General features: G+C 41.8%; 1 protein-coding gene across 7 annotated transcripts in view; it reads right to left on the bottom strand.

The window, feature by feature from the left end:
* PPEF1 (protein phosphatase with EF-hand domain 1) overlaps nt 1-27,584 on the bottom strand; it is a 157,448-nt gene that overhangs the window by 123,813 nt on the left and 6,051 nt on the right. For 5 of the 7 annotated variants that reach the window (XM_027534408.1, XM_027534407.1, XM_027534413.1 and 2 more), the window contains exons 3-4: nt 4,818-4,901; nt 611-708 (exon numbers count right to left, since the gene is read on the bottom strand). The gene's annotated coding sequence lies outside the window, so the exon portion shown is untranslated. Of the gene's footprint in view, nt 1-610; nt 709-850; nt 954-4,817; nt 4,902-16,078; nt 16,236-27,584 lie in introns of those variants that run through there. The other 2 variants (XM_027534409.1, XM_027534410.1) reach the window with 2 other exon arrangements.

Below are 27,584 nucleotides of genomic sequence, written 5' to 3'. Positions count from 1 at the left end.
CTGAGAAATTAAATATGAGACTCCATGGCACAGCTGATCAGTGCAGGACTGAAGATCCATTCTATTTAATGCTTTAAAAAAAATGTCTATCCACCAAAAAGTTAGCTGTGCTTTGGTTTCAGGATCCAATTTGATCTACAGAAGCACAAAATCACCAAAAAGAAATCTTGAACATTGCAAGGGATTCTGCGTCCCTTTTTTACAGACAGATGGAAATCCTGTGGTCCTGTGCAACAAGAGGGCAAGGAAAATTTCTGAATCTTCAGTTGTGTAGTGGGCAATGCCTATGAAGGGTCTGGAAGAGTTTCTCAAAGTATCCCTTCTCTCATTTTTTAGCTCTCACCCAAGTGACCACAGAGTCTTCCCAAGTATCGAGTTCATTTGAAATAGGCTACATTGCTTCAGAATGCAAATTCACCTGTACATCTTTTGTAAGACAATGACAACTGATTTGCAATCACCATCTTCGAGAAAAATCATTCTGAGAAAATGCAAAGCAATGAAATAAACTTCAAGGAGTGCACATTTCCCATTCCATTGCTACACAATGTATGTTTATAATGTAGACTTCTGCTTGCCCAAAATACCTAAGAACAAACAAACATATTACCTGCTTCTTCTGCTTGGCCAATGTAGAAGTTTATCCTCACCCCAAGTGCTTCAAGAGAAACAAAATCAGGAAAAAACTTCTCTGAGGGATGCAGAGATCTGAAAGAAAAGAGGTACAATTTCAACTCTCTCTGGATCATCCCCCTACATACACACACACACACACTCCATACATCTCACATCTCTACAGCTCTGTGCAGGGAGAGCTCTTGATTAAATATATCAAAAAACAAATACATACACATACACACAAAGAAGTAACTCAAATAGGCTTTGCCTTTCAGCCTGGAAGACGAGCCCAGAGCTGCAGATCTGGGAGAGGCTGCGCTGGCCCGTGAGCCGCAGCTGTCTGCCCCAACCCTGCCCTGTTCCCAGCAAAGAGATAAAGGGAAGCACTCAAGTAATGGGCTCTGGTCACATGACTGCTTCCAAGGGGACCAGGCTTTGTATAGGCAAGACCGAGCCACTGTTTGCATAAATAATCTGGTCAGTACAAAATACAGAATGAATTTTGGTAAGTAAGGGCAGAAAAGCATTTAGTAACTGACTTTTAAGTCAACTGAGGATAATTTTCAGGAAACATTATAGTAAGCTAGGCACAATTAAGAGAAGGAAGTGGGAACACTAAACATTCCTTCTTAGGACTTGAAGAGGTGTGGGTTTAAGGGAGTAGCCTTTGGGTGCCACACTACAAATTTACTTCTATGGCATTTTTTCCTCTGCTTGTTGGAGAACATGAAACTGACTCCTCCTAAAACCAAGTTCCTCTGTGGAGTTTATGATTAACCGCTCTATCCAAAACTTTATTCCCTTTCTTAATCTGCACCTGTTTCCCTGAAGTTGAGGAGTATCATAGAAAAGGAAGGACTGAAACTGAGCAGGACTGTGCAGAACCCTCTCAGACACAAAAGCCCCTCCATGTCCTGTTTCTTGTTTGTAGAAAAAGGTCCTGGTCTCCTAGCCTCCTTGAGTTCAAAGAGCAGATGAAAGCAGTTAATGATGTGGACAACAGAGTCACAGGACTCCTAGTTCCTCCCAAAGTGATACAGATAATCTGACGCATTATCTCAGAGTTGTTCTGCAGAACTAAGATCCCTTACCCAGTGGAGGATGGTAGCTCCATGCTGACTACAAGCATGTAGACCCCAGACTAGTTGGAATCAGAAGGTGGAGATCCCTGAAACACCCCACAGCTACCTCACTAGCAACCAGTCAAAGGAAGATCTACAAGCAGATCATGCATGCTGTGACCCTCACCCCAACACTGTCTTTAAAACCCCTGCCTGAAAGCCATCAAGGAGTTCAGGTCTTTGGAAGCATGAGCTGCCTGTTCTCCTTGCCTGGCCCTGCAACAAACCTTTATTTTGTTACAAACGCCTGCTGCCAGTGTTTGGCTTTCTGCACCGTGGCCATGTGAGCCCTTGCTCAGTAAAAAAAAAAAAAAAAAATGTATCTGTGAGAGGGAGATTCACCTCCCATCATCAGCATAATGGAAGCGGAAAGCTGACCTGTGGTTCTGCTGAGTTTGAGAAGGAAGAGGAGGGAGACACGACTGAAAAACTGAAGTGCCAGTGTCAGTACTATATGTCACCAGCCTCAGTTCTGCTATCTTTGGAGGCAATTCAGGGGTGAGAGATCTTGGTCCTCAAGTCTCAAGTTGCCTGCTGCTGCACCAACAGCAATATTCCTCCCAAACTCTTCCCAGCTGGTTACATACCACATGTGTTTTTGAGCTTACTGGCCTTAGGCATCCTGCTGCTGCTGCTGCTAAGTCATCCTGAGCTAGGATTTAAAGGTCTCCAGTCATAAGCATTTCATAACCCCACCCAAAGCTGCTCTTTAGCCAATTCCTTTCTGCAATTGAGAGCCGCAGGAGATCCAGTAAAGTGGTTACCTAGCTTACTATTTAATCTAATGGAGTCACGTTAAAAAAATAACTGGAAAGGCAGTTCTGGGCTTCAGAACTCCTATTAGCATATTAAATATTACCAGAGGGCCTCATTATGAGGCTATTCAACCATATAGGTCTCCATGGCAGAGGCTCCAGGACTAGAAACTGGTAAGGCTGCTATAAGTACTATAAACGATAATACAGTTACCCAGGCTCCCCCAAAATAACGGACAATGTCACTATACGGCTGGGTTTCCAGCCAAATGCCTATTCAAGCCACGTGATTAAATGATGCCTATGTCTAGCTACAGTTGTTCAAATGTCACCTCCTCTGTGTGAAGCCTTTCCTAAATCACCAAAGTGGAGTTAGTCATTCTGTCTTCTGGCTCTCCAAGCCATGTGTGTGTCCAATTATAGAACTTCCCAAAGTGTGCTGTAATTTGTCCTTTTACATGTGAAATCCTCAAGGAAAAGGATCCATTTCATTCCTCTTGGCATCTCTGCCTCCAAATGCATAAGAGCATTTGAAGGGGAGCAGGTTTTGCCACCCAAAATATGCCATTTTGGCATAGGAATAATTTTGAGCTAAAGGCAATCAAAAATCCAGCAGATTCAGGAAAAGCTCTTTACCTCCCCCTCAACTGCCTAAATTTACATTGGAAAGGGGCCTTGTACCAGGAAGAGAACTATTACCAGAGATACCTTTTTACCTAAGAAACTTATTTGCGTAACAGGGCAACCCTTGTTTTCCAAATCTCTCCTCTGCCTTCCTGTGAATGTCCTTCCTTTTCTCTGTATCCCCAGACTCCCACCCCTTTCCTTAGCTCAGGACGTTATATAAGTTCCAATTGAGTACATGCACGTGTGCTCAGTCACTCAGTTGTGTCCGACTCTTTGTGACCCCCTGGACTGTAGCCCGCCAGGCTCCTCTGTCCATGGGATTTCCCAAGCAAGAATAGTGGAGTGGGTTGCTATTTCCTCCTCCAGGGGATCTTCCCTATCTTTTGAGTCTTCATATGTTTATAGGGTTTCTGTATATACATAATTAAATTTGTTTTTCTCCTATTAACCTGCCTTATATAAATATAACTATTATACTAGCCAAAGAACCTAGAAGGGCAAGAGAAAATTTTTCTGCCCCTAGAGTACTCACTAAATATTTAATAATAGAAAGAAAGGAAGGAAAGAACTTATGATTTAGGTGGTTGTTTTAATAGCCAGTCTCTGGACCATGAATTGGACTGGCTGTGAACTTTACATGATTTGTCTAAAATTTAGAGTTTGTTTACAATGAAGACCTTTACCATATTTTTCCACTGTATGAAGAACACTGAAATGTTACTTTGAGCACCACAAAGACTCCTGTAGCCAGCCTCAAATTGTTAAATGAACCAGCACTGACATATGGGAACAAATCACAATGATAACATTTATTGATCACTTACCACGTTCTAGGCATTTGTTGATTTTAAAGGTGTTAATCTTACTTAATCTACACACTATCCTATGAAGTATATACTATTATTATTCCTACTTATGCATTAGAAACTGGAGCCTAAAGTCCAACAGCAAATGAGTGGCAGAGCAGGGATTTCAACTTGGGCACTTTGACTCTAGAACTTCTACTTACAATCATTATGTGGCAGGAGGTAGATGGGCCCCCCTCCAGGGTAAAATGATTTGAGATTCATTCCCTGTGGACTAAAACTCCAAGACAAGAACAGCAAGACAATTAAGGGAGAAGGCCGGGCCCTGCCCAGACCACATATTTCTCATTCTCAAAGTGAGGAGACCTCCCCAACCACACATGTGCAGAAAGGCTTCTGGGAAGTCAAAGGGGGAGTGATGCCAAGGAATGCTCTACCCAGACGCCTTTTCAGTAGAATCCATCTTGGCTAAAAGATGCCTGCACACACATGGGAGGATCCTGAGATTTACCAAATACGGACTGTGAACCAAGCAAATCGAAATGACTGGCCAAAGGAAATCTGGAAGAAATGTCCCATAAAAATAATTCAAACTGTCACGAGGGTGCGACTCAGTAACTCTGAGTCCACTTGTGTATCTATCCACACATACTGTACTCTTTTTCCTGTTAAATACTTTACTTGTTTCACTACTTTCTTTGTAGGAATTCATTTCTGCAAAGCTGAAGGGCCAGGCCTTTGTCACTGACCACTGGTCTAGCGGCTAGGATTTGGTGCTCTCAGCACCGCTACCGGGCCTCAATCTCTGGCTGGGAACCCAAGCCCCACTCCAAGTCACTGCAGGCCAAGGCCATCGGAGATCAATTACACTATACTGCTTCAGTCAGCACCTGTGTGTTTTCAAAATGAAGCTGCCAGCCTCTTCGGATGCTCTCCTCCTTTCCTCCAGCTAGGCAGGGATGTATTCCCCCAGCCTGAAAAAAGAAAATATAATGGGCAAAATAACGTTAACTCACCCAATAACAGACTTATACCCCCAACAGGCAAGGTGGGTCAATTTATCTCTCAATGGGCACAGTGTCATATGAAAACAGCCAATGGAAAGGTGAGAGATCAGTTTCCTCCTTGGAAAAGGCCATAGAAATATCAAATCATTCTGAACTAAGATGCACTGTGCTTTTCTATGCAATTCAACACATTTTTATTGCTCTCCCTCTATTTGGCAGGCACTGTGTTAAAAGGACAAGGACATAAATGGTAAACAAAATGGATATGATTAGGTGAGGCAAACACACAGGTAAATAAGAAATCAAAATAAAATTACAAATAAAAGTACCTCTGGTATTGGAATATAAGCACCAGGAACCTAAAACACTGCCAGGCACATAACAAATATTTATTACATGAATAAATGAAAGCAATACAGTATGACAAAATCTCTAATAGGACAGGCAGGGGCCACAGAGAAAGAGCCCTACCCCTGAGAGGAGGGTGAAGCAAGGCTTTCTAGAAGAAGTGATACCCTAAGACTGGAGGATTATATAGCCAGAAGTTAAGAGTTAACCAGAAGAAGAGAATGAAGGAGAAAAAAAGGCCTCCTGTAGATATGTACCTAATAAGGATGTGCAACGGCAGCAGTGAAACAAAAATCAGAACGAACTGAGTTCCTAATTATAATGCTGCAATTAGACTTATAAGCAGATAAGAGAAAACTATCCATCTGCTATGACTGAAAAATGGTGGCTGCACAACCTCTACAGCCTGGACTCACTGACTCTTTCTTGGCTGTCTTGGTGGTCTCTCTTTCTCACTTCCCCACTCCCCTATTGAGTTTCCCTTCACCTTTCAAATAAACTTGGTCTCAAATGTTTGTCTTGGGGTCAGCTTCTGAGGGAACCCAAATCAGGACACTCGGTTAGTCTATGGCAGTAGCAAGCTATAGCAAGGCACAGAGGAACAGAGAAGGCTGGTTTTCTCACAAGGGAGAAATTGGGCATTGCAGGTAAACCTCTACTATTTCACAAGCTTCCTGGAGCTGGCCACAGTTCCAGCTTCTATAAAGGAAAAGTCATCTAATGAGCAGCTCCTATTATTGGTCATGACACAGCCAAGGAAAACATGCTAGAATCCAGGCAAAGCAACTGGACTTGGGAACAGACTGAGAAGAAATGGTGTGTGCAGATATGCTTGGTGCTGAGTGAGTAGTACTTAAACTAAAGTGTCTGCCTGCTCATGGTGCCTGATACCTTAACACCTGATAGCACCAAAGTGGGGAGCTCAGATTGGGCTGGCCTCCCAGCTCTGGCGACTCTCAGCTAGCCCTCTAGTGCTGGGGTTGTTCCCAACTAAGGCTCAGCAGCTCACGCAAAAGCCAATGCTCAAGAGATGAGTGGTGGTTGGAAGAAAAAGGCTGTTTTATCCAGGAGACCAACAACCTGGGGAGAAGGTGGACTAGTGTCCAAAAACCAACTCTGAAGACTCTGCTCAACCATGAAAGTGTTTAAAGGGAGAATCATTTGGGGAAGGGGTCAGAGTCTCCCTTATCTTCCACTATGTTCAGACTTTCTTCTGAATGGCTGTTGGCGAGGTAACAGGGTGGTGTTCCAGGATGCTTGTGCATGGCCTGAAACTGCCATCCTCTGCCCGGGTGGGGCCTTAGCTCCTGCAGAAGAGCTCAGAGACACCATTCTGTGCGCCCCCTGAGGAGGAGCCAGGACCCTGCACTGCTGTTTCTGGACCGCTCCTCCCCAGTTTCTGCATTTCCTCATTTGATTAGCAACTGTTCAAAGCTCGCCTTTGGGACTCAGGGAAGAGCAAGGGGGCTGAATGAAGCCTGTTTCCTACAAACAAGAAACAGGGGACACAGAAAGGATTTGCACCCCAGACAGCCCCACAGGATCCTGCTCCATTTCAGGGCCAGTGATAAGCAATCACATCCAATCCCAGCTTCCTGGCACCTCTTGTTGTTGTTGTTTAGTCAGTCGTGTCGGACTCTTTGCAACTCCATGGACTGTAGCCCATCAGGCTCCTCTGTCCATGGGATTTCCTAGCACCTAATAGTCTCCAAACTGAGGTACCTGCCCCACAGCAAAAACCAAAAGATCTGCTGGACAATAAAAAGCAAAGTAACAGAACTCATATTTTCTAATTCTTTTTGAATTTTCTATTTTCATAATGTACATTTTTGGTAATATACACAAAATATGAGTTCAATAGTATTAGCTGTATATAAATAAATATAATTATCAGACATCCATTCTCAGAAAGCTTTCACTGAGAGAAGTTCATGATCAAAAACATTTGAAGAACCTTGATTTAAAGAGCCTGCTTCTTTTGAAGAGAGGGAAGGAATACTAAGTAGTTTTATATTTTAATAAAGAGAAAGGATCAAGCCTATTTCCAGGGATGATTTCTGGGTATTGAAAAACCACATTAAGTAGGAGAAAAGAGAGGCCAGATTTGGCAAGTCATTAGAAAGTTATTAAAATAAATCAAAGATGGGTTATAAGTCACTATCAGGTGAAAGAAATTCATAAAGGCCAGTTTTGGCCACATCTGTCTATTGTGGTCACCTGGTCAGCAGCCACAATGACAGGCTGAAAGAGCTGTCATGTGTTGAAGTTTATAAATTCATCACTGAAAAGGCTCCATCTTGAGTACAAAAGTTGAGCTTTCCATGGTTGTCACTTAATAAATAGCATATTAGTAGATATTAGAATTTAACCACTGGTAATCTAACCCTGCCAGGATAAGATGGCTGGATGGCATCACCAATGCAATGGACGTGAACTTGGGCAAACTTCGGGAGATGGTGAGGGACAGGGAGGCCTGGCATGCTGCAGTCCACAGGGTTGCAAAGAGTCAGACATGACTGGGTGACTGAAAAACAACAGTCGAACCCTAGCTTTGTCCAAGATGGCATGACTCAAAAAACAAAACTCCTTAAATTAACCTTGAATGTTCATAAATCAAATGAAAGAGTAAGACACAGTAAGGACACTCTACCCTGTCTCTCCCATAGAATAAAGCTGTAAAACCTGGACAGAATCCGTGGACCAGCTGTTTGAAGACTGTGGTAAATTTCAAGATGGCCCCCAATGATCCCTGCCTCCTGGTGTTCATGCTTTTGTGTCATCTCCTCCCTTTCAGTGTAAGGCTTGACCTAGTGACTGACTTCTAGTCAGCAGAATATGGCAAATATGTTGGGCTGTTACTACTGTGACTAAGTTATGAAAGATTGTGACTTTCTGTCCTGTAAGCAGACTCTCTCTATTGCCTTCACAACTCGTGTGTTTTTGATGAAATAATCTGTCGTGCTGGAGAGGCCCCCATGGCACAGGACTGAGGGAAGTCATGGGCCAAAAGCCAGCATGGAACTGAGGCCCTCAGTCAAACAGACCTCAAGAAACTGAAATCTTGCCAACAACCATGTGAGCTTGGAAGCAGATCCTCCCCCAGTGAAGCCTTAAGATGACTGCAGCTCACCTGACACCTTGACTGCAGCAGCTTGTGAGAGACCCTGAAATAGAGGGCCCATGTAAACTGCACCTGGATTCATGACCCAAAAAAGCTGTGAGATCATAAATGTGCATTTTAAGCCTCTAGATTTTGTTATTACAGCAATAAATAAGTACCACAAAGAGTTTGGAAAGTAAACAGCAGAAGGCATATTGAGAAGATAAGAGTTTGAAGTACTGCCACACTGGTGGTGAGTTAACCATTTTTTTCCCTCCAATTTCCACAGCCTGGATTCAAGGAAGCTTAAATTCATATCAAAAGCACAGTGAGCTAACACTGAACACCTATTAGATTTTTTTAAAACTCTAATAATACCCAGCACTGGCTAGGATATGGAGCAACTAGAACTCTTATACTTTGCTGGTGGGAATACAAAATAGTGCAGCCACTCTGCAAAATAGTTTGATAGTCTCTCATACAGTTGAATATGTACTTGCCATATGACATAGTAACCCTACCCCCTGGATATTTACTCTAAAGGAATGAAAGTTTATATTCATATAGAAACCTGTACTCAAGTTCATATGGTCAAATACTTAAAACAGCCCGAATGTCCTTCAGTGGGTAAACAGATATACAAACTGCAGGACAGCCATACAATGGAATATTACTTACCAATAAAAAGGAACAAACTACTGATAAAGACAGCCTGGATGAATCTCAAAGGCATTATGCTGAAAAAAGTCAGGCTTAAAACGTTGAGTACACTTACATGACATTCTCAAAAAGACAAAACTGTAGTAATGGAGAGCTGACTAATGGCTGCCAAGGTTTATGGGGTAAGGGAGAATGTGACTACAAAGGAAGAGCAAGGAGTTTTGGAGGTGATGTTCTGTATCCTGATTATGGTGTGACACTAACCTACCCAAGTGTTAAAATTCACAGAACTGTACAAGTCGGTTTTACTGTACACTAATTTAAAAATAAATTTTTATAAAACTTCAGAGCTGCCCTTTGTGCCTTAGTGCCTTTGGGTCTGCAGACATTAAAGTCCGCATGGGCTGACTGTGACTGCCAAGGGTCTTCCTAAAGCAATGCCAGAAGCAGTGCCTGCCACTGTAAACTATGAGCACCAAGGAATACACTTGTCCTTCCACTGGACTTCACTTTTAGCTATCCATGGACAAAACTCATAATCAGAGACCCCAGTGAGAAAATTGCAACCCATCCATCCTTTATCTAACAGATACTTACTGAGCAAGTTCCAGCTATGAGGGGGCAGATATAAAAAATGAATACATTCTGATTCATTTCCCTACCAGATTCATAGTGTAACGAGGGACATGGGCCATCCACAGATAATTTTAAGACAGAAGGTGTAGGTATGAGGCAGGAGACAGACATGCCCCAGGCTGAACAGTTTCTCTGCAATGGACAGAAACTGCATAAAAGCGGAATGATGGAGGAGGTTGGGCCCTACCCAGATAAGAGATAAAAGACCACATATTCCTACTTCTCAAAGTCAAGGAGACCTCCCTGACTACACATGCGCAGAAAGGCTCCTTGGAGGTAGAAAAGGGAGGGGACATCACCTCACAGTAAGTGATGTCAACTTCCCATAAGCCTCTTCACCAGCGTTCACCTTGGCAAAGAGATGAGCATGCACACAGGAGAGGATTCTGAGATATGCCAAATACGGACTCAGAACCAGACAAATCAAAATGAGTGGCCAAAGGAAACCTGGAGGGAATGCCCCACAAAAGTGATTCAAGGGGCTTCCCTGGTGGTCCAATGGTTAAGAAATCCACCTTGCAATGCAAGGGACACCAGTTCAATCCCTGGTCTGGGAAGATCCCACATGTTTCGGGGCAACTGAGCCCATGCACCACAACTACTAAGCCTGCATGCCTAGAGGCCGTGCTCTGCAACAAGAGAAGCCACCACAATGAGAAGCCTGCGCACTAGAACTACACAGTAGCCACCACTTGCCGCAACTGGACAAACCCTGCCAGCAGCAACAAAGACCGAGTGCAGCCAAAAGTAAAATAAATAAATAATTTTTTTTAAGTGATTCAAACCACCAGGAGGGCACAACTCTCTCTGAGTCTGCCCATGTGTCTATCCACACGTACCGTACCCGTTTCCTCCTAATGAACACTTGACTTGTTTCACTACTTTCCATTTTCGTGTGAATTCTGCAGAGCCGAAGAGCCAGGGCCTTGTCACTGACCACTGGTCTAGTGGCTGGGATTCAGCGCTTTCACCATCTGTAACTGGCCTCAGTCTCTGGCCAGGAACCAAAATCCTGCTTCAAGCCACTACAGGCTGAGGCCACCCAAGATCAGGTACAAAGATATGCCATGTACTACCACAGCCCAGAAGGATACGAGCCCTGCCAGGACAAGTCAGGAGACATTTCCTAGAGCATACAAGGTAGAGAACGGCACTCCAGGGAAATTGGGAGCACACTACATTTGAGTTATATTTCCTGAGACTGGGGTGGGTAGAATGTATAACAGCAGAAGATGGGGATGTGAACCTGAGGAGGTAGACTGGTGCCAACTGTGACTGTTCTCATAAATCACAGCAAACAATTCATACTTTTATCTGTCAGTCAGAGACTGCAATTTCAAATGCTGACATGGGCTGGAATACATAACAGAAATGAATAAAGCAGCCTGGGTGGAGATGATGGGACATTGTAGAGAGTGTCTATCTAAATGAGGCAGCAGTTGTCCAAAAATCCCAACCCAACATTACCCACTGTAATTTTTCAAAAGAAGCTGAACATACTTTTATGTAAAATCTCTGTATTTTTAAATGCCAGTATGAGTATACCTCTACAAACTTAAGATGCCATCGATTACAAGGCATATCATTATTTTATGTACCAATAGGAAACAAAAAAGCAACTCATCAAACTGTGACACACCATTGATTTTAAGGCACATCCCAATTTCAGTGGTGCTAAAATGTGAAAAAATGTGTCTCTCAGAATCAATGAAATGCAGCAGTGATTCTCACTTTCTCAGAACACTGTACAGACTCCAGTGTGAGGCTGCCAGATTGCAAACTCTGATTAAGTGAAGAGGAGCCTAAGAGTAATCTCATTAGATTCACACTTTAGGAAGATGACTCTGCGGGTCACATGGCAATGACCTGGTGAAATGCCAGCCAGAGGAAGACCAATGAGGAAGCACCTGCAATGATCCAAGAGATCAAGGATAAGGGCTTAATTAAAGCAGTAGCAGTGCAAATGGAGAGGAGAGGCCAATTGTGAAAGCCCTTTAGGAAATAAACCCACTGGTCCCAGACTGGGTATAGGGAGTAAGGGGGATAGAGGCATCGATAAGGATTCCAAAGTTTCTAGTCTGAAATACTAGATGGATCCATCACATCTTCACCAATGCTCACTGGGTATCTACCAGGTGCTGGGCACTGCACTGCACCCTGGGGGTACAACGATGGACAAAACACACATGGTCCCTGCCCTCTGGTCATTTACAGTCTAGTGAGTGACACCCTAACAAGTTAAAATGTCCCATAGGCAGCAGAGGCTCTTTTTAAAGCCCAGAAAATAAATCAGGTCTGCAGATTCTGATTAAAGAGGTTATCAGGTTATCGGTAACAGCTAAAGTGATCAGAGGGAGCACTTGTAAAGTTAGAGGCAACAGGGGCAAAATCAGATGCCTAGGAACAGAGACATTTAAAGGGAATGAGGAGGAGGGATAAAAAAAGGAGACTAAAAACAGAACAATCTGGAAAGGAAAAGGCTCAGGAGAGAGGGATATCTGTAAACCAAGGGAGAAACATATTATCATGGAATCTAATATACCTTTATCTATAATTAATGCACAGAAGTAAATAACCTTGGCAAAATGTACAATTCAGATTTTCAGAATTATGGGTGTTTGGCGTTTCACATGAATTCCAAATAGCCTTATCAGAACTGCTTCTTATTTAGAGAGTTGTGGATATTTTTAAATATCGCCACAATCTGTTCTTTCAGCTTGTTATTGTGTCTCTGTTGACATCTAGCATGAGTCAATGGCAGAGCAATGGTAATTCCTTACTTTTTTTTTTTCCTTCAGCAGGAGCTATAGTCCATCATTCCAAGACAAAAGTGAAACAAAGAATATACATTTATACTATCCCCTCTCATGTCAAAGCACGGGGAATTGGGCAAAACTGATCTAGGCCAGACAGCGGAGTCCCCTTACAAGATCATCACAAGGGTCATGTCCCAGAGCCCTGCACCAGGCTGTGATGTGGTAAGATACTCTGGTCCTCTGGACTTGTTCAGAAAGGCCCTTTATTTTCTGAGAGAGGAAGTCAGGCCCAGAGAGGTTAAGTAGCCTCCCAACATCATCGTCTTAAGACTTGGTGGCCAGTACTCGTCCCATTACATCAGTGATCCAACTCTACCCTAATAAAGACACCTTCAATACTACATACACTAAAGTATGACAAACTCAATACATAAAACATTAACTCTACTAGATCTGGCCAAACAACAGGAAGAACATATGGTTCCATGTCTACCCAGATTTCATTCAATTTATCTGCTCCTTTAAGAGTTCTTATCCTTCCCTCTAAGTTTTACCAGTTCCACACAGGTTGAAGGAAAGTAAAACTCCTAGATTTTCACGTTGTTGGTTGCTGAATCTTTTAGCCTGACCTGCAGACTCAGGACACAATCCATCATCACGCTTACAGATCTTACTTGAAGAGGAGTCCTCAGCCTCACCTGGAATTTTCCAGATGGAGATTCTAGAATGACTCTTTAATAGGTTGCCTTGGCAACTCCATAATGATGAATGCAGGTATGACTGTACCTGCCAATGGAATGTGAACAACACAACCTGGATGAGAGAACCACTTCCTGCTTACTGAGAAGGTAGCTTCCACGTTCTCCAAGCTTACTTTTCGCCAACCATTACCTCCCTGTCAACCGTGTTTGTTTTCATGAACATAGAGAACAAAGAACAGTTGGTTTCTTGGAGGAATGTCGAAACTATTAGCTAAAGCAAGGCCTAGGAAATACCCATGGCTTTCTGTACAAAACATTTGTTAGTATTGCCTCAGATGACTACAAGTTTATGGTGAAGACTTTGGAAAGGTTTTTAGAGAATTTTGTTTAAGAATACTTACTCTTGTCTTGGTTTTATTCATATATTCATCCAACAAATATTTGTTGAGCCCCTACTGTATGCCAGACACTGTTCTAGACCCTGGAGTATATAAGTGGACTCTATGATTTAGGGACTTTCAAAGGAAAAACTAGGGTTTAATAAGTCTTTAGTTTACTAAAGCTGAAGTTAGTATTTTCACTAATATCCCCCAAAGGGCAAAAGTTATTCATTTACATAAAACTCTCTAAAATAGTGCTTCTCAAACTTTGATGTGCTTATAGACAACCTGGGGACCCTGTTAAAACCCAGATGCCTGGGCCCAGCCCCTAGAAGTTCTGATTCAGTAGGTCTGGAGTTGGCTCATGAGTCTGGAGTGCTAATGAATTCCCAAGGGATGGTGAAGCATACTTTGAGAGGCACTACTCTGTAACACTGTATTTTTTTTTAATCTCTATTTCTTTTTCAACCCACTCTTCCACAGCTTTTAAAGTCAAATATATTCTACAATGCTTTTGTGATTTTCACGGTCAACTCAGTATCAGAAGAACATGAGAATGTTGTGATGTATAAATGAAACAATGCCATAAAGATTTCAAATATTTGGAAAGAATGAAAGAAATAACAATCATAAGCAAATTGATGTATCAGTAATGTACTAAAACCTCACTAATTTGCCCTAGTGAGGTGGATTGTTATTCTTATTTCATAAGTCTGATTTACAAAACAGTTTTAAGGATATGTATTCAAATTAACCTGATGTAACTAAGAACAGGAAAATTCTACATGTTTAATGACTCTCTTACTTTAACAGGGAGATAAGAGCTATTTGTAATGAACATACATTTCGAATGAAGCTCTGGATTTTATATTACATGAGATACAAATAACCTCCCCACTTAGGCCTCTGTTTCTCACCACTAAACCGGTATGTCTGCCTCCTATGCCATGCTCCTGCTGATGTGGTTATGTGAAACGGATACTAGGTAAACGAGCTGGTGGCAGATTCAAGATTTGTCTACACTGTTTTTCCTAAGAAGGCTATAAAGTTAATATAGGGTCTGGAGAAAGTACTGTCATTTTTAAAAATTAAAAAAGTCTCTGTGCATGGAAGAACAGGAGGGTTAGGAAAGGGGACCAGGAGTAAATTCTCGCAATTTCAAGGGAATATCAGCTCTGTCACTTATTAATACAAGCCGGGTACCTTAGGAAACGTTTATTACTTCTCCGAGTGCCTTCTCATTTTAAAAATGGGGATAATATTTAAATGGAAAAATCTAAGTGGAAAATCCTTCATAAACTATAAAGTGCTAAACAGATATTAGCTACCATTTCTAGGCGAGGCCTACATTTCCTGAGTGGATACACATCCTGGAGGAGAAATGTGGCCTGGTCTGTGGGTCAGGATGTGCTTAGGAGCATCAGACACTTCAGTTTCACAGTCAGATTGCTTGGGGTCATTTTCTACAGCCACCACCTAATAGTTGTGTCTGAGCTTGGGAAAATTACACAACCTCTGTGTCTGCTTCTTATAAACTGAGATAGTAATAGCACTGCTCACACTGAGTTGATATAAGGAATACATGGGTTCATACACATTGTGGCAGCCACAGATAGTTGCCTAGCCAGTATCTATTCTCCTTTTCTTCCATACCAATAAAGCCCTAATTTTGCTTTTGATGGCAATGGGCCCAGCCACCAAAACTTCATTTTCTAGGATCCCCAGTGGTTAGGGGCTCTGTTCTGGCCAATGAGATATAAGGAGAAATCTAGTGGTTGAGGCTCCCAGAAAAGCCATTTTTCTGATTAAAAAAAAAGAGATAAGACTTAGCTGTCAGAAGCCCTTTGCTTTTATCCTTCCCCCACTGTGTCTGGAACCATGACATAATGCCTAGAGGAAAAGCAGCCCTTTTGAGTGCATTAGGACAAGAGGCTAATGCTGAGAATGATAATGCAGAAAGGCTGAAGGAGAGCCTGGGACACAAATTATGTGAAGTGGCTTCTTTCCTGACTTAATGTCACCTGAGGTAAAAGCCAATCCCTCTGCATTAAGTCCCTGTTATTTCACTTACCTCATCACATGCAGCCAAACACATTCTCTAAACAATACACTTGTAAAGCAGTTTTGAGTAGTGCCTGGCTTATAGTTAGTATTCAATAAATAATATTATTTGCCCATCATTCTGTTGCCTAACCAGGTGGCCGACAAATATTGCCTCTTGATCCCTTACAATAGTACCCTAGTTTTCCTTTCTGAGCTCAACTCTGTCCCTATACTAAGCCCTGTGGTTTGCATGGGATTGACACCACCCTCCACTCTAAGTGTGAGATTGAACTGGCTTAATTCAATCAGCATGAGCCCACTTGCCAAGCAACAATGACTGCCCAGGGCTAGGCACACAACACAGGCCTAGGCAGCTCACACATCCTCTTCTCCCAGCAAAAGGGAGGGTTCAGGTGGGCATGTAACTAAAGACAGGCAATATGAGTAATCTCCAGGCTCCTATTTAATCTACTTAATCAAATCTACAGTCAAGCACAATAAAAATTCATATCCAACTCACCTTTTCCAAAGAAAAGAACAGCAATAAAATGTACAATTTTCAATTGTGTGAATTCTTTCAAATTTCTCTTCAAAAAGAGAAAAAAAAAAAATTAACAGCGAATTGAAATTGTTTTGTTTTTGTTTTTTGTAAACACGTCCAGGAGAACGCCTTTAAGAATAGATGTGCATCTGGGTTTTAGAATGAACGCTGGATCCAGAGGCAAACACTGGAAACCTATGACTAATATTGAAATAATATTCACAGACAGTTGTCATGGCAGCCTGCTCATTCTGCACAAAATAGAACCCACTGCATTTTAACAAGATTTAGCAAAGGAAAGCTGGTAGCCTGCAGACAGCCTCTAACTGTGTTAAACAACCTACTAATTGGTTTTGGTTTTATCATTATATATAGTCTTCAGACTATACCCTAATTGTATCCCAAAAAGTCACAAACACTTAAAATCACTAACAAAAACACTAAGATGATCTTAATTTAACACCTCCACCACTCTTGAAATCTTCCCATCAAACTATGAAGAAAGCTTATAGGCAAGTCCCATTGTGTGCACAGTTGAATCTACTTAGAAATCTAAAGACAGTAAGTTTGGGAGAATCAGAGGGAAATGTCATTTCTGTCACCAATTAGCATTGGCTGGGTGCCACTATCAGTCACTTCCTTTTAAGCAGGGTTCCATAGGAGTAGCCAATTTGGGGAGTAGCCAAACTGCTCTGTGCTCAGTTACACAGTCCCAGGGGAGTGACTTTAGAAACTGGAGGCATCCTGAATCGTTGAAGTAAGGGAGGGGGAGACAAAGTATTTTCAGTTGATCTGTTTCTCTCTTGAGTGGCTATCTATCAAGTCTAAGCTCACTGAATGTGACTGCAGGTGATTTTGTAGATGACATATAGCTGTTGTCGAGAGGAATACCCCACAAAGCCATCTTTCCTAATAGATAGGCTTTTGCATATCACCCTGCCCCGCCTCCTGCCTTCTCTTTAAGAGAGAAGAGACAGAGTCTAAAAGTCAATAATAAAAAAATTCAGTAACATCCAAAGTTAGGAAAAACATATCAAGCCATTATCATCCATTAACATCTTGAAACAAATTAGTCCTTTGGGTTAATTAATGTTCTCTAAACTCCTTGAGATGGGGCCATGTCGTACACTTTAAAAAAAAACAAACTCCAAACAAACAAAAACACTGAACTCGTAGACATACTGCAGGTATGCGACAATAAACAAAGGAACTGAGACACTGAGGAGCGGTCCCTCAGTAACTGGTGGGCAGATTAAACACACTGTCAAAATGGTATAGGAGAGAAATGTGGAAATACTGCATCAGTGGGGATTGTGTTTTCCTTCATATAACTGAAACCCTCACTAAATAGCAGCATTAAAAATTAGTAATTTTATTTTTTAAGTGTAATCGAGAGTCTGGAAGTAGTAAATTTGGGGCTGGGACCCAGGTATCTTCCTTCTTTCTGCTGAGCAATGTAGCTTTCTTCTTCACAATTGTCAGCTCATGATCACAAAATGGCTGCTCTCCCTCCAACATTTTATGTGCATTCTGAGGAGAAAGTGAAGCTAAGGGCAAAATGGGGCATACCAACTGAGTCGACCTCCTTTTAAAGAAATGGTTTTGGAAGCCCACCTACTTCTATACAAGTCATTGGCCAGAATTACGTCACACAGGCTCTTCTAACTGTAAGGGAGCCCAGGAAATCAATCCTAGTTGGACACATTCCTGAGTCAAACAAAATCAGGAAGTGTGGTGTAGAGGTTAAATACAGATAATGGAGCCAGATGGCCTGGGTGTAAAACCCTACTCCTTTATTTACTTAGCTTTGTGACTTAGTTATGTAATTATTCTGTGACTCAGTTTTCTCATCTGTAAACTAACCATAGTAACAGTACCTTTCTCACAGGATTCTTGGGAGGATTAAATGAGTTAATATGAGTAAAGAGTCTGAACAGTCTCTAATACATAGCAAGCATTCTAAAAATGATTATTTTTATTACTGACAAAAAGAAGAATGAATATTGAATAAGCAACCAGCAGTATCTGCTGTAGATGTGTTGGCCACTCTGTAGCCTCACCCATCCTGGTTACTGTAATCAGTGGGGACAAGTGGCCTGCTGCATCTGAGAACTGATGGCTTTCCAGGCCAGAAAACCAAAATCCTGAGCTGTCAGAGCAGCCATTCCCATGACCATCAGCCTCTGTCCTCATTTCCTCAGAACCAAGGGCAACAAAACTTCCAAGTGAGCCAAGAAGGCACTGCCAGCCCACTGTGGTGATGCCCATCCATTCTAGACATGAGTCATCAGGACTCCTGTTGCAAGAGTCAGTAAGGCCAACTCCTGCTGGCCTCAGCAAAACTGGAAATGCACCCTTCTGACAGCTGACGAGTCAATGAGGAGATCTAAGGCCTGACTTGGTCAAGGCCTTAAATGATAGTACCAAGTCACTCTGTTTCTCACCTCCAATTCCTCACTGTTGGCTCTATTCTCAGGCTTCAAACTGGTGTCTCTCAGACCTTGCGATCACCCACATTAACTTCTCAACATCCTCCCTATGTTTCAGTAATTCTCCACATTTGAATCCTTGAGGAGAAACAAGAAATTTGCTCTCCCAACCTCTTTCATAGCAGGAGCACAGGTGTGTAACCTAGGCTCTGCCAGAGACCTCAATTTAGAAGAGAGCAACAGAAGGAGTCAAGGGATTATGAAAGCCATCATCTGCCAAAGTTAGTTTGCAGAGACAGCAGTACCAGAGACTCTGGGCCCCATCACTGGCTTGAGTTTCTAAGTCTGTATTCAAAAGGGGTAGCCGTGGGCAGGTATCTCTGCTGGTACAGCCTTGCAATGATATTCAGACATAATTCCTGGCTTTAGAGTCTCCAAAGCCAGCCTTCTCGGAGAGCCTCTGGGCCACCAAATATCCTTTAATAAATATTTTGTTCTTAAACTAGGAGAAGTGTTGAATCAGCTTAGATGATGTTATACCCTAAATCTCAGTAGTTTACACTTCTCAAGGTTTATTTTTCACTCCTGTTTTGTGCAGGCTGGCGGCAGTTCAGTAACATGATCTTTCCTCTAAGACTTGGGCCAACCTCTCTCTGGGGCATTGCTATACTCATGCTACTGCTGCTAAGTCACTTCAGTCCTGTCCGACTCTGTGCGACCCCATAGATGGCAGCCCACCAGGCTCCTCCGTCCCTGGGATTCTCCAGGCAAGAGCACTGGAGTGGGTTGCCATTTCCTTCTCCAATGCATGAAAGTGAAAAGTGAAAGTAAAGTCGCTCAGTCGTGTCCGACCCTCAGCAATCCCATGGACTGTGGCCTACCAGGCTCCTCCATCCATGGGATTTTCCAGACAAGAGTACTGGAGTGTCATTGTTATACTCATAACAAAGGGGAAATATCAAAGCAGCACCCCACAAGCTGGCCCTTCACACCTCTGCTGGGAAGTGAGGCACATCACTTGTGCCCACATCCAACTGCTGAAAATAAGTCACTTGGTCAAACCTATCCGTGGGGCAATGGTATAAAAATCCCACCTAGGAAGAGCAGTAAATATCTGGGGCAAAAAGCTTCCACTGTAGGCCACTCAGAGCCCGTGTGATACCATGCAGTAGTCAGATGACAAGAGAATCCCCAGCCTCTGGATTATCTGACACTGAGTCCAGGGTGAACAAGGAAATGTCTCCTCTCAGGAATTCACACAAAAGGCCCAGAATAAGCTCTGACTGGGACTGACTGACCTAGCATGAGTCATCTCCAATCTTGAACAGCTCCATTCAAGATATTTTTATGGAATGGTTACTATGTAACAGGTCCTACTTAGGTTCCACAGAATGTAACAGTGAACAAAACCAAATCCATGCCTCACAGAACTTTCTGGTTGAGAATAAGGGGCAGAAAATATTTAGAAATAAATAAATATCTAGAAAATTACATAGAGGTGCAGTATATAGAAAAATAAAGCAGGAAAGGGGGATATTGAGTGTCCAGGGTAAAGGGGAAAGGAAAACAGCAATTTTAAACAGGGCAGTCAGGGGAGGATTGCTAAGAAGATATTTGGGCAAATACCTGAGCAAGGTGAGAGAGCAATGCGGTGACACAGAGAAAGAGCAGTAAAGGCTGCGAGAATAGCATGTGCAAAGGCCCTGAGGCAGAAAAGCCCTACTGTGTTTGAGGGACAGTAAGCAGGCAAGACCCCTTCATGGATAACAGCCTTGTCATGATGAAGGGGCTTGTGTAACTCGATGAAGCTATGAACTATGCCATGGAGGGCCACCCAAGAAGGAAGGGTCATAGTGAAGAGTTCTGGAAAAATGTGGTCCAGAGGAGGAGGAAATGGCAAACCACTCCAGTATTCTTGCCTGGAGAAGCCCATGGACAGTATGAAAAAGCAGAACAATATGACACCATAAGATGCATGCCCCTCCAGTTGTAAAGTGTCCAATATACTACTGGGGAAGACCAGCAAGCAATTACTAATAGATTCAGCAAGAATGAAATTGCTAGGCAAAAGCAGAAACGATGTTCAGTTGTGGATGTGTCTGGTGGTGAAAGTAAAGTTCGATGCTGTAAAGAACAATACTGCATTGGAACCTGGAAGGTTAGGTTCATGAATCAAGGTACACAGGATGTGTTCATGCAGGAGATGGCAAGAATTAATATCAATATCTTAGGCATCAGTGAACTCAGATGGACAGAAATGAGAGAATGTAATTCAGATGACCATTATATCTACTGCTGGGCTAGAATCCCTTAGAAGAAATGGAGTAGCCCTCATAGTCAACAAGAGAGTCCTAAATGCAGTACTTGGGTGCAATCTCAAAAATGACAGAATGATCTCAGTTTGTTTCCAAGGCAAACCATTCAATACCACAGTAATCCAAGTCTATGCCCCAACCACTGATGCCAGAGAAGCTGAAGTTGACCAATTCTATGAAGACCTACAACACCTTCTAGAACTAACACCCCAAAAAGATGTCCTTTTCATCACAGGGGACTGGAATGAAAAAGTAGGAAGTTAAGAGATATATGGAGTAACAGGCAAGTTTGACCTTGGAGTACAAAATGAAGCAGGGCAAAGGCTAACAGAGTTTTGCCAAAAGAACACACCAGTCATAGCAAACACCCTTTTCCAATAAGACAAGAGATGACGCTACACATGGACACCACCAGATGATCAATACTAAAATCAGCCTGATCATATTCTTTGCAGTTGAAGACAGAGAAGCTCTATACAGTCAGTAAAATCAAGACCAGGAGCTGACAGTGGCCCAGATCATGAACTCCTTACTGCAAAATCCAGGCTTAAATTGAAGAAAGTTGTGAAAACCACCAAGCCATTCAGGTATGACCTAAGTCAAATCCCTTATGATCATACAGTGGAAGTGACAAACAGATTCAAGAGATCAGATCTAGTACACAGAGTGCCTAAAGAATTACAGACAGAGGAGGCAATGACCAAAACTATGCCAAAGAAATAGAAACTGCAAGAAGGCAAAGTGGTTGTCTGAGGAGGCTTTAAAATAGCTGAGGAAAGAAGAGAAGCAAAAAACAAGGGACAAAGGGAAAGATATACCCAACTGCATGCAGAGTTCCACAGAATAGCAAGGAGAGATAAGAAGGCCTTCTTAAATGAAAAATGCAAAGAAACAGAAGAAAATAATAGTATGAGAAAGACTAAAGATCTCTTCAAGAAAATTGGAGATATCAAGGGAACATTTCTTGTAAGGATGGGCATAATACAGCACAGAAACAGTAAGGACCTAACAGAAGCAGAAGAGATTTAAGAAGAGGTGGCAAGGGACTTCTCTGGTGGTCCAGTAGCTATGACTTTGAACTCCCAATGCAGGGGGCCTCAGTTCGATCTCTGGTCAGAAAACTAGATCCCACGTGCCACAACTAAGAGTTTTCATGCCACAACTAAAGACCTAGAGCAGTCAAATAAATAAATATTAAAAACAACAAAAAAGAGAAGGTGGCAAGAATACACAGAAGAACTACACAAAAAAGGTCTTACTGACTCAGATAAGTGTGGTCTGGTGCTTTCACTCACCTAGAGCCAAACATTCTGGAGTGTGAAGTCAAGGGGGCCTTAGGAAGCATTACTAAGAACAATGCTAGGGGAGGTGATGTATTTCCAACTGAGCTATTTAAACTCCTAAAAGATGAAGCTGTTAAAGTGCTGGACTCAATATGCCAGCAAATTTGGAAAACAACAGTGGCCACAAGACTGGAAAAAGGTCAGTGTTCATTCCAATCCCTAAGAAGAGCAATGTCAAAGAATGTTAAAAGTACCATACAACTGTGCTCACTTCACATGCTAGCAAGGTTATACTCGAAATCTTTTAAGCTAGGCTTCAGCAATGTGTGAACCAAGAAATTCCAGGTGTTCAAGGTGGATTTAGAAAAGCCAAAGGTATCAGACACCAAACTGCCAACCTCCACTGGGTCATGGACAAAGCAAGGGAATTCCAGAAAAACATCTGCTTCTGCTTAATTGACTACACTAAAGCTGTGAATGTGTAGATCACAACAAACTATGGAAAATTGTTAAAGAGATGGGAATAACCTACCAGCCTACTTGTCTCCTGAAAAACCTGTATGCAGGTCAAGAAGTGACAGTTAGAAAAGGACATGGAATAAAGGACTGGTTCAAAATGAGAAAGAAGTACAAGGAAGTACAACAAGGCTGGATACTGCCGCCTTGCTTATTTAACTTAGATCAGATCAGATCAGATCAGTCGCTCAGTCGTGTCCAACTCTTTGAGACCCCATGAATCACAGCATGCCAGGCCTCCCTCTCCATCACCAACTCCCAGAGATCACTCAGACTCATGTCCATCAAGTCAGTGATGCCATCCAGCCATCTCATCCTCTGTCGTCCCCTTCTCCTCTTGCCCCCAATCCCTCCCAGCATCAGAGTCTTTTCCAATGAGTCAACTCTTCGAATCAGGTGGCCAAAGTACTGGAGTTTCAGCTTTAGCATCAGTCCTTCCAAAGAAATCCCAGGGCTGATCTCCTTCAGAATGGACTGGTTGGATCTCCTTGCAGTCCAAGGGACTCTCAAGAGTCTTCTCCAACACCACAGTTCAAAAGCATCAATTCTTTGGCGCTCAGCCTTCTTCACAGTCCAACTCTCACATCCATACATGACCACAGGAAAAACCATAGCCTTGACTAGACGGACCTTTGTTGGCAAAGTAATGCCTCTGCTTTTGAATATGCTATCTAGGTTGGTCATAACTTTCCTTCCAAGGAGTAAGCATCATTTAATTTCATGGCTGTAGTCACCATCTGCAGTGATTTTGGAGCCCAGAAAAATAAAGTCTGACACTGTTTCCACTGTTTCCCCATCTATTTCCCATGAAGTGATGGGACCAGATGCCATGATCTTCGTTTTCTGAATGTTGAGCTTTAAGCCAACTTTTTCACTCTCCACTTTCAGTTTCATCAAGAGGCTTTTTAGTTCCTCTTCACTTTCTGCCATAAGGGTGGTGTCATCTGCATATCTGAGGTTATTGATATTTCTCCTGGTAATCTTGATTCCAGCTTGTGTTTCTTCCGGCCCAGCGTTTCTCATGATGTACTCTGCATAGAAGTTAAATAAGCAGGGTGACAATATACAGCCTTGACGTACTCCTTTTCCTATTTGGAACCAGTCTGTTGTTCCATGTCCAGTTCTAACTGTTGCTTCCTAACCTGCATACAAATTTCTCAAGAGGCAGGTCAGGTAGTCTGGTATTCCCATGTCTTTCAGAATTTTCCACAGTTTATTGTGATCCACACAGTCAAAGGCTTTGGCATAGTCAATAAAGCAGAAATAGATGTTTTTCTGGAACTCTCTTGCTTTTTCCATGATCCAGCGGATGTTGGCAATTTGATCTCTGGTTCCTCTGCCTTTTCTAAAACCAGCTTGAACATCAGGAAGTTCACGGTTCACATATTGCTGAAGCCTGGCTTGGAGAATTTTGAGCATTACTTTACTAGCGTGTGAGATGAGTGCAATTGTGCGGTAGCTTGAGCATTCTTTGGCATTGCCTTTCTTTGGGATTGGAATGAAAACTGACCTTTTCCAGTCCTGTGGCCACTGCTGAGTTTTCCAAATTTGCTGGCATATTGAGTGCAGCACTTTCACAGCATCATCTTTCAGGATTTGGAATAGCTCAACTGGAATTCTATCACCTCCACTAGCTTTGTTCGTAGTGATGCTTCCTAAGGCCCACTTGACTTCACATTCCAGGATGTCTGGCTCTAGGTCAGTGATCACACCATCATGATTATCTGGGTCGTGAAGATCTTTTTTGTACAGTTCTTCTGTGTATTCTTGCCATCTCTTCTTAATATCTTCTGCTTCTGTTAGGTCCACACCATTTCTGTCCTTAATCGAGCCTATCTTTGCATGAAATGTTCCTTTGGTATCTCTGATTTTCTTGAAGAGATCTCTAGTCTCTCCCATTCTGTTGTTTTCCTCTATTTCTTTGCATTGATTGCTGAAGAAGGCTTTCTTATCTCTTCTTGCTATTCTTTACATGCAGAGTACATTATGTGAAATGCCAGGCTGGATGATTCACAAGCTGGAATCATGACTACTGGGAGAAATATCAACAACCTTAGATAGGCAGATGATACCACTCTAATGCCACAAAATGAAGGGGAACAAAAGAACCTCTTGAGGAAGGTCAAAAAGGAGAGTGAGAAAGCTGGCTTGAAACTAAACATTCAAAAAACTTAAGATCATGGCATCTGGTCCCATCACCTCATGGGAAATAGAAGGTGAAAAAGTGGAAGCAATGACAGATTTTATTTTCTTGGTCTCCAAAATCACTGCAGATGGGGACTGCAGCCATGAAATTAAAAGATGCTTGCACCAATCATACTGTTCATGAACAGTCTCCAAAATCACTGCAGATGGTGATTGCAGCCATGAAATTAAAAGACGCTTACTCCTTGGAAGGAAAGTTATGACCAACCTGGACAGCATATTAAAAAGCAAAGACATTACTTTGTCAACAAAGGTCCATCTAGTCAAGGCTATGGTTTTTCCTGTGGTCATGTATGGATGTGAGAGTTGGACTATAAAGAAAGCTGAGTGCTGAAGAATTGATGCTTTTGAACTGTGGTGTTGGAGAAGACTCTTGAGAGTCTCTTGGACTGCAAGATCCAAGCAGTCCATTCTAAAGGAGATCAGTCCTGGGTGTTCATTGGTAGGACTGATGTTGAAGCTGAAACTCCAATACTTTGGCCACCTGATGCCAAGAATTGACTAATTGGAAAAGACCTTGATGCTGGGAAAGTTTGGGGGCAGGATGAGAAGGGGATGACAGAGGATGAGGTGGTTGGATGGCATCACTGACTCGATGGACATAGGTTTGGGTGAACTCCAGGAGTTGGTGATGGACAGGGAGGCCTGGTGTGCTGTGGTTCATGGGGTCACAAAGAGTTGGACATGACTGAGTGACTGAACTGAAGTGCACCAATCAATTTGATACACCATATTAACAAATTAAAAGATAAAAACCATATGATCATCTCAATAGATGCAGAGAAAGCTTCTGACAAAATTCAACAGCCATTTATGATAAAAAAAAAAAAAAACTCTCCAGAAAGTAGGCACAGAAGGAACATACCTCAACATAATAAAGGCCACATACAACGAACCACAGCAAACATTATTCTCAATGGTGAAAAACTGAAAGCATTTCCCCTAAGATCAGGAACAAGACAAGGGTGCCCAGTCTCACCACTACTATTCAACACAGTTTTGGAAGTCCTAGCTACAGCAATCAGAGAAGAAAAAGAAATAAAAGGAATCCAGATTGAAAAAGAAGTAAAACTATTTGCAGGTGACATGAATTCTTTACATAGAAAACCCTAAAGATGCCACCAGAAAATTGTTAGAGCTAATCAATGAATATAGTAAAGTTGTAGGATAAAAAATTAATACACAGAAATCCCTAGCATTCCTATACACTAACAATGAGAAATCAGAAAGAGAAATTAAGGAGACAATCTCATTCACCATTGCAAACAAAAGAATAAAACACTTAGGAATAAATTTACCTAGAAAGACAAAAGACCTATATGCAGAAATTTGTAAGACACTGATAAAGAAATCAAAGATAATACAAACAGATGAGAGATGTACCATGTTTGGATTGGAAGAGTCAATATTGTGAAAATGACTATACTACCCAAAACAATCTACAGATTCAGTGCAATCTCTATCAAACTACCAATGGTATTTTTCACAAAACTAGAAAAAATAATTTCACAATTTGTATGGAAACACAAAAGACACCAAATAGCCAAAGCAATCTTGAGGAAAAAAAAATGGAGATGGAGGAATCAAGCTTCCTGACTTCAGACTATACTACAAAGCTACAATCATTAAGATAGTATGGTACTGACACAAAAACAGAAATATATACCAATGGAACAAGATAGAAAGCCTGGAGATAAATCCACACACCTATGGGCACCTTATCTCTGACAAAGGAGGCAAAAATATACAATGGAGAAAAGACAATCTGTTCAATAAGTGGTGCTGGGAAAACTGGTCAGCTATGTGTAAAAGAATGAAATTAGAATACTTCCTAACACAATACACAAAAATAAACTCAAAATGGATTTAAGACCTAAATGTAAGACCAGAAACTATAAAATTCTTAGAGGAAAACATAGGCAGAACACTCTTTGACATAAATCACAAGATCCTCTATGACCCACCTCCTAAAGTAATGGAAATAAAAACAAAAATAAACAAATGGGACCTAATTAAACTTAAAAATTTTTGCACAACAAAGGAAACTATAAGCAAGGTGAAAAGACAACCCTCAGAATGGGAGAAAATAATAGCAAATGAAACAACCGACAAAGGATTAATCTCTAAAAGATACAAGTTCATGCAGCTCAATACCAGAAAAGCAACCAACCGAATCAAAAAGTAGGCAGAAGACCTAAACAGATATTTCTCCAAAGAAAACATACAGATGGCTAACAAACGCATGAAAAGATGCTGGTCATCACTCATTATTAAAGCAATGCAAATCAAAGCTCAATGAGGTATCATCTCACACTTTTTGGAATGGTTATCATCAAAAAGTCCACAGACAATACATGCTAGAGAGGATATGGAAAAACTGGACCCTCTTGTTGGTAGGAATGCAAACTGATACAGCCACTATGTATGGAGATTCCTTAAAAAACTAAGAATAAAACTATAATATGACCCAGCAATCCCACTATTGAGCATATATCCTGAGGAAACCAGAACTGAAAAAGACACATGTACCCCAATGTTCACTGCAGTACTATGTACAATAGCTAAGACATGGAAGCAACCTAGATGTCCATCAGCAGATGAATGGATAAGGAAGTTGTGGTACATATATACAATGGAATATTACTCAGCTACAAAAAGGAATGCATTTGAGTCAGTTCTAATGAGGTGGATGAATCTAAAGCCTATTATACATAGTGAAGTAAGTTAAAAAGAGAAC

This window comes from Bos indicus x Bos taurus, chromosome X (assembly GCF_003369695.1).
Source record: "Bos indicus x Bos taurus breed Angus x Brahman F1 hybrid chromosome X, Bos_hybrid_MaternalHap_v2.0, whole genome shotgun sequence".
Classification (NCBI taxonomy): Eukaryota; Metazoa; Chordata; class Mammalia; order Artiodactyla; family Bovidae; genus Bos; species Bos indicus x Bos taurus.
Note: the sequence above shows the minus strand (reverse complement) of the source record. Positions and strands in the feature narration are given on the sequence as shown.